This window comes from Orcinus orca, chromosome 18 (genome assembly GCF_937001465.1).
Source record: "Orcinus orca chromosome 18, mOrcOrc1.1, whole genome shotgun sequence".
NCBI classification, from domain to species: Eukaryota; Metazoa; Chordata; class Mammalia; order Artiodactyla; family Delphinidae; genus Orcinus; species Orcinus orca.
In genome coordinates this window covers 8602922-8611697 of record NC_064576.1, presented here as the reverse complement: position 1 = coordinate 8611697, position 8776 = coordinate 8602922, and positions in this window count along the sequence as shown.

The window sequence follows — 8776 nt, the reverse complement described above, 5'->3', positions numbered from 1 at the left end:
CATTCCTAAGAAAGGAAGCGGACATTTCCTTCTCACTTTGGTCTTCCAACTGGCCCTCCCCACGTCAACAAAATAGAGCAGTCACCAGCTGCAGCCTCAGGCCCATCAGATCCTTTGAAAGCTGTGCTTCAGGTGCCCTGACCCGGTTGACCCAGTGGCAGGACCTGGGCTTAGTTTTCCAGTTTGTACACCAGCATTTCCCAGAGCCTGGGGCCACAGCAGAGATGTGCCAGAACACGTGTCACCTGCCCATAATAAAGCCCACACCCACCTTCCCCTTTCCAGGCTGCGTTTCTTTTCCACCCTGGAAATATCAGCTCCTTCCCTCTAAAAGAAAAAAAATGATTACTCAAAAGAAGGTCCTGGACTTTTGAGATACAAAGAAAACCTTCTTCCCCTCTCTGAGAGAAAGACTCGGAGCTTAAAAACATCAAGTCTTTTATGCCCGATCTGAGAGCGGGGGTAGAGGCAATAATCTCCATCCTTCCTCCTTCTAGTGGAGTAAACTGGCTCCCCACACACCCAACAGCAAAAAAGAATTTTTGGCGGGGGCGGGGGGATGTCTGAAGGAAGAAAAGAAATGGGTAGAGCTGTCTTTATCAGATCACCCCTACTGTGTCTAAACTCAAAAAGCTGTGTTACCAATGAGTGAAGCTGAACCGAGATCACTGGTATGGAAGGTCCAAGAGTCTGTGGGCTCCATTTGCACACCAGAGACAGGTAGCTCAAGCACCTGTGTGTCATGTAGGAACATGTAATCAATGATGGTGACTCCGCCCCATGGAAGGAAGTATCTGATTGTTTAGCAGCACCAGAAAGCAGCCAGGGGTCGAATCGGATTTCCAGGTCACCAGGTCGTTTAGGGAGACGGTACCGAGGTTGGGAGGCCCGGGCCCAGTTCTGGGGACAAAGGAGACAGCACTGGGGCAGCTGGTCGGCCTGTGTTTCAACAGTGACACCATGTGGCAGCAATGGCTATGGGGACAGCGGAGGTCCATTAGACTTCTGGTTTTCTGTCTGACATTATTGACTGGTGACTCCATGAGACGACTGACACTTCCACTGAGAAAAGCCCTCGGATTCCCGCACTGCGCACGGGTGCAGGTGTGCATGCGTGCTCTGGGTCGGGGAGTTGATGGGAGAAAATGGCCAGGGCCAAGGAAGGAAAACCTTCCCTTCCTTTCTTTCCAGATCTCTTATTGTTAGGTTATCCCCATGTTTAAAAAAAAAAAAAAAAAAAGTGAAACTCAGGAGTTTGGGAGTTTCTTGTACAGGTGATAGTCCTGGGCAAAGCCTTAAAGATTTCTCCTCGTATCCCAGGTAGAGATATGGTTCTGCAACTTATAGTCTGACCCAGGAGCAGTTGTATGACCATTGAGTGGAAAGTCATTCTCTTCCCCTACAAAGAGGGATGAATTAATGTCCTAGCTATGGAAGAGACCAGACTGCCCGTGGGTGTGAAGGGTTAGGCTCCATATATCCTTAAGATATTGTATTCAGTGTTGAAGTTGTGTGTTTGTTGCATTTGTAAGACCACTGTTACTTCTTGGTGAATTCTCATGCCATTTCCCTGTGCTACAAGGAAGGTAGAGGATCTCAGAACGTCTGTATGAGAGTCTAGCACCAGTCTGTGTGATGCCATCTCCTCTCCCTCCCCACTCCTGGAGTCCACACATTCTCTGAAGATAAGCCAGGCGTATCTTCCCAGGCAAAACTAACAAAATAAAATCATTTTAAAGAAATTGTTTGAACTGGGAACACAAAGGCCTGTAGTCTGATGGTTGGTGCCTGTCCTTGAAGCTCTCCTCTTCCTTACACTTGAGGGCCCATGGTCCATGGTAGGCTATTGGCTCATCCTAAGAGCAGGGACCAAGATATGCAAAGGGCAGACCAGCTGACCCGACACCCAACACACACTCACACACGCATTCAAACACGTGAGGGTTTGACAGAGTTTTCCACACACGGTGGGTCCTTCACAAATTTGGTGGAGAGATGGGCACGATACTCACCAACAGTGGTGAGAAAGATTAATTTGGGGACAGGAAGAGGGAGTTCAGAAAAAAGTTACTATTTTAAGTGACAATTCAAACCCAGGCTGCCTTGGCTTCAGAATCCACAAGCCCACCAATCCTCTGTACTGAGTCAAGTGTCATTTTATAAGAATAAGGGAGGGCTTCCCTGGTGGCGCAGTGGTTAAGAATCCGCCTACCAATGCAGGGGACACAGGTTCGAACCCTGGTCCGGGAAGATCCCACATGCCACGGAGCAACTAAGCCCGTGTGCCACAACTACTGAGCCTGCGCTCTAGAGCCCAGGAGCCACAACTACTGAGTCCATGTGCCACAACTACTGAAGCCCGCGTGCCTAGAGCCCGTGCTCCACAACAAGAGAAGCCACCAAGATGAGAAGCCCGTGCACTGCAATGAAGACCCAACTCAGCCCAAAATAAATAAATTTATTTATTTTAAAAAGAATAAGGGGAAAAAGTAAGAAATTTAGTTTTAAGCCACTCGCCTATGACTAACCCAAACAACAAAGATTGTCACATCCTCCAGGCAACCCCAAGGGGTTCACACATAGAGATTTAGGGCCCAGTCTCAGAGTAAAACAAGTGCCTGTTTCCCTGGCAAGGTTCTCTGCATATAGTTCATTCGGGAACCTCAAAGGAGACAGTAGCTCACCTAGGACAGAAGTGTATTCCTTTTTCCTCCACTCAAATGCCGTCTTGAACTCAGCCCATTCCTTCTCTGAAAAGACCTTAAGGTACAGGCTGTGAAAGGGTGTATGTATGGAGACAGCAGGATGTGCAACAAAAGCACAAAGGACTTGGACTTCTTTCTAAATTCCAAGATTAAGATTCTTTGCTGTGGGAGGAGTCACAAAAGACAGGACTGAATGTGCATGAGTCCAGGCACCAACATATTGAAATCCGGTCTTCAAATCTAACAGATGGCCACAGCCAAGAGCCCTCGAGTGTGTGTTCGAAGTACACATTGTGAGCAATTTGGCAAATAAAATGTTGCCTGAGCCCGGACACTTTATATATGGCAGCCTGTGTTTTCAGAGTCACTTGCTCAAAAGCCAGTAAGGTTAACAGAAGTGATGAAACACTGTAAACATCAGAATTTCATGGCAGAAAGGGGAGGGCAAGCAGAACTGAACTCCTTTGGCTAGACTCAAAGAAAAGAGGTATTAGAGTTGTAGAAATCCAAGCATTTCAGAGCCAGAAGAAACCCTATGTTTCTAATTCTATTCTCTCACTTCCAGGAAAGACTGTTTTGTTTGTTTCTTTTAATTTACACTTGGAATTTTCCAGAGAAGACTCTTCTAGTTTCTTTGTAAATGTATCATAGCTCCTCTCAAACTCCACCAGTTACCTGGGGGCTCAGAGGCTTTTATCTTTGTTTGTATACCTAGTTGCATACATTTCTACATTAAAAGAGATTTTTCTTTTTGCCGGAAGTATAAACTCAGCTACTGAACTACACTCAGGAGATCACTGTAAATGTAAATCAGAACTGTTGATGATATAAACAATAATCCAAGGCTTTTAAAAGGCTTAGTTGAAACAGCACATATGGTTGATATGAACTTCTTCACCATGAACTAAACCCAGATCCATAGTTCTAAAAAGGTGGAAAGCCAATAAGCTAATACCATGTTCAGTATCTTCATTCCTTATGCAATTTCCATGTCTGTGGCGGTCACTTGGCTCTTAGAGATTTTAACCACTTCATGCATCCAGGGGTATTTGCGGGTTATATTCTCTTTTTTTTTTTTTTTGCGGTACACGGGCCTCTCACTGTCATGGCCTCTCTCGTTGCGGAGCACAGGCTCCGGACACGCAGGCTCAGCGGCCATGGCTCACGGGCCCAGCCGCTCCGCGACATGTGGGATCTTCCCGGACCGGGGCACGAACCCGTGTCCCCTGCAGCGGCAGGCAGACTCTCAACCACTGCGCCACCAGGGAAGCCCTTGCGGGTTATATTCTCATAATCATTTTTGCTGCTTTTGCTGGGGTTCCCTTCTTATCTGAACTTGCCTCTTATAGCTGTTCTCTTATCCTTGTGCTGACGCACATAGGAAACAGAGCCCCTTTTCTTTTAAATGCTTTCCCCCAAACAATCCATGCAATGCTTTGTGGGTGGAGTAGACTTTGCTGAAGACAAGAGGGCAAAAGAAGGGTTTACAGTGTGGGAATGCGATCAACTTAACATGGGAAATTAAACATCCCTGTTGTGAAAGTGGCTTCCTGTTCCGGGGATTACTCACCAGCTACATTCCCTGCAGGCCCAGTCTCTAGCCAGGCGGCAGCTTCCTGCCCCCTCTCACCACTTCCATTCCCACGTTTTCCCCTCTCTGCTCCTGAGCTCCCTAACTTTTGGACTATCAGCTCCTCTTACCTAGAAATTTAAATGAAGACATTCATCACCCACTATGAAACTCTGGGTCTACTTTTGCTTATCCTAAATGTTGTTAGTATTTCCGCTCAAAGGAAGGGCTTTCTAACCTGTGTCTCATCCAATAGCAATACCAAGGAATTGGCCAGAGTTTTGAAATTTTAGTCTTTTGTTTCTATCTCTTTTTCTCCATCTTTACAAAAGGCGAAGAGCAGTAGAGAAACACATTTGTCCCCCGAAATGCCTTATTCCTCCTTGTACTTATCCCCAACAGCTGTTATAACAACAGTCAATTTTAGTTTAGAATAACATTTTTCCTTCATTACATAGAAACTAAAACTGAAACAAAACAAGAGAGAGTGAGGGAGCTGCAGGTAAGTTTACCCAGTTTAGGCCATTTTCAAGTATATCTCATATGGTTGTAAACCAACTCTCATTTTCCTAAAGCTGTCATACTCTATGCTGTTCAGTTGCCCAGCGTGGTAGACACTAGCCACGTGTGGCTATTTAAGTTTAAATTTTCATTAACTAGAATTAAACAAAATTAAAAATGTTATACCAGCCACCTTTCAAGTGTTCAATAGCCACGTGCAGCTGGTGTCTATTCTATTAGGGCAGAATTATAAAACATTTCCATCAATACAGAAATTTCTATTGGATGGCGCTATTCCAGGTGGAAAAAACATGTTGTACTCTCTTTTGCTAACCTGTTCCACAATTTCACAACACATATCTAACCTGTGGTTAATCTGGTGGAAAAGGTATTGAATATACCGCAGTCGAGGAGATTCAGGTTTTAAATCATGAGCTACATAATGAACAAAATACTATCTTTGAATTTTGGAATGCCCACCAGCAAAATTTGATGTCTTCTCACTGCTTCTGGAACTTTCAAAAGAATGCCAACTGATGACTTTGTTAGCTGACATAAATATGCTGATTGAAGTTGGGGGAGGTACAAGTAAACTCCATCACAGTGATCCAGGACATTCAAAATGAAGAGGTCAGGCATTTACTGCTTAACTCACCTCTTTATCTGAGGCCAGGTGAAATATAGCAATCTCAGTCCACTCTTACTCCAGCTGGTGAAATGTATTAAAAAGTAGCACATCAGTTAGATTTTTATCCTCTGATCAAAGTAATTCTAATGAGATAATTAAAAGAAAATATTAATGTCTCCAAAGAAATCTTAGGAGTTCTTCTATAATTTATTCATAGATTTTAATGCAGGGACCTTCCTATCAATGAAAAAATCATACATTAAAGGAAAAATGTAATTAATTAAAATAGATTTACAATAATGCCTACATGTATATGCATTGCACTTTTTCACATAGTATCTCATTTAAATTCTTGACAATTTCCTGGAGTAGGTATCATAATCCCATTTTACACATGAAGGCTTTGGAAGATTGAGATCATTCTTAAAGACCACATACCCAGTAGGTGCAGAGCCATGTTCCCCAAAGCTTCTTCACTCTACTGTGCTGCTCTAGAATGTAAGAGAGTTGGGCATTCAGGGAACACATGGAATGTCAACTCTTTGCTATTCATTAAAGCTCAAGACCAGCTGATGGCAACCAACAAGGAGAGCAGTCATCCACCTCCAACCTGCTGCTAAAGAGAAACAGAGGGTCCTGTGACCCCTAGGATTGTCAGTGATCACACATTTGACACTGGCATCCATGAATGGTAACAAGCACCACATTGTTCATTTCCAAGTTCACTGTCAATAGAAACACACCCTTCACTCGTTCAACAAATATGCCTTGATCTCTCATTCCCAGTGCAGGACCTCTGCTAGGCACTGCACTAGGCATATGCTAGGGTGTGGTCCTTGTATCACAGACTTAGTTGACTAGGGGCCACTAAGACTTGGTGTTCTCGCCATGTGATGCTTTAAGAAGATGCTTACTTAAAAAGTCAATGAAAGTTCAATATTGGCTGAGGTCTGTTGAATTTTAGGTGCTTAAAAATATACCTAACTAGTCACCTCACGAATCCATTAGGATGGCTACTATCAAAAACACAGAAAACAATAAATGTTGTCAAGAATGGGGAGAGGGGCTTCCCTGGCGGCACAGTGGTTGAGAGTCCGCCTGCCGATGCAGGGGACGCGGGTTCGTGCCCCGGTCCGGGAGGATCCCACATGCCACGGAGCGGCTGGGCCCGTGAGCCATGGCCACTGAGCCTGCGCGTCCGGAGCCTGTGCTCCGCAACGGGAGAGGCCACAACTGTGAGAGGCCCCCGTACCGCAAAAAAAAAAAAAAAAAAAAAAAAAATCCCTGGGAAGAACTCTGGCTTGGGTCACATGCCCATCTTTGAGGACAGAATGGCTGAATATTATATGATTGCCTGTTCCCCACAGAACAAAATTTTCAAGTAGGGAGAGGAATTGGTTCTTTCCACCCACCCCCAAAGCATGTTACTACCAGAAAAGGCCAAAGGTGGATTACGGAACAGGAACCATAAAATCCACAAATCTATGATTGACTTTGTATAAACCATAGTGGTTAGAGGCCAGTAGCAGTTTTTCTGTATAAGCTGTAGCCCCTACTCCCTGTTCTCAAGTCAAACCTTGGGTCCTTTGCCTTCTTTTCCTTTACCACGTTATTCTTGCCCTGAGAATGGCCTTACCATCTCTTTCCCCACTACACTCACTTACACTACCACCACTTAACCTATCTTGATTCTTGCTGGGCTTATCACTTTCTAATTTTTACAGTATTTCTCATATGCATCTTACATCCTCTACTATACTGGAACCTCTCTGAAGACAAGCACCAATTCTTATTTACCAAGGAATACATTGCACATAGCAGAGACCCTAAGTAAGTGTGATGAATAAATAGTGAACGAGTAACTGAAATAATTACTAGAAATGATACATTTTAAACAGTGACTAAGATTTCAATAAAAAAACTCAGAAAGCCCCTAAATAATTAATAGTAAGTCTCCTGCCAACTCAAGAGTTACATTTAAACTAACTGTAAGTTTGCAAAATTCCTTCCCTTCTTATGCAATATTAATGCTCCAATTGAATGATACTATTAATTTTTGATCAACTTTAAAAAAAGGAAAAGAAAGAAAAGACTGTTAAGTAAAAGTAGTGCAAGATTAATTCAAAATAGTGACTTGCTTGTATACTTAGAAACAAGTACATCACACTTTTCAAGGAAAATTTGGCAGCCATCCACCACATTATTGGTACACTACTAATTTCTGTAGCAAATAACACAATTTCTTATTAAAGTTACCATTAAATCTGTATTGAATTAATTTTCGATTGTCAATCACACCCTCAAAACTGGCATCAATGGGAACCCGTATTGCAAATGGAGCAAGTTTGATTTTATTTTTCAAGAGCAAAGGTGCTTGTACATCTATTATACTTAGAGAAGATGGAAAATTAGAACAAGAAGAAGAGTAGCAGATACTTTTCCAAAATGACTTCCTTATGGGATTCCATATGACCTGAAACTCTCATTCTTCAACTCATTATTGGGACATATATCTATAGAGTCACTGTATATTTTTATTATTTTCTTGATTATAAAATACTGCATACCAATTGTAGAAAATTTTGAAAACATAACAAAGATAAGAGTTAATTTACCTCTCATGACCAACTTTCCCTTTTGTTCTATCCTGAAATTTGCCCTCAGCCACAAAGAGCTCTTTTTGCCCAAACACTCTTCCATCACTTAAACGATCAAATGCATCTAAGTTTTAACCATGAAGTTAAATAACTCTTTCCTGAAGGCTTGAGTGATGACAGGAGTAACGAATCCTCCTACTAGCAGTGGCCACATTAAAAACCAGGGCCCTATATATCTGAAGAAAAGTCTGATTCGAAAAGACACGCACCCCAATGTTCATTGCAGCACTATTTACAATAGCCAAGACAAGGAAGCAACCTAAGTGTCCATCAACAGATGAATGGATAAAGAAGATGTAGTCTATATATACAATGGAATATTACTCAGCCGTATAAAAGCATGTCATTTGCAGCAGCATGGATGGACCTAGAGGTTATAATACTAAGTGAAGCAAGTCAGACGGAGAAAGACAAATATCATATGATATCACTTATTATGGAATCTTAAAAAAAAGAGACAAATGAACTTATCTACAAAACAGAAATAGAGTTACAGATGTAGAAAACAAACTTATGGTTACCCAAGGAGGAAGGGGAGGGAGGGATAAATTAGGAGTTTGGGATGGGCAGTTACAAACTACTATGTATAAAATAGATAAACAACAAGGTCTTAACATATGTATCACTGAATCACTTTGCTGTACACCAGAAACTAACAACATTGTAAATCAACTACACTTCAATTAAAAACCAACCAACCAAACAAACAAAAAAT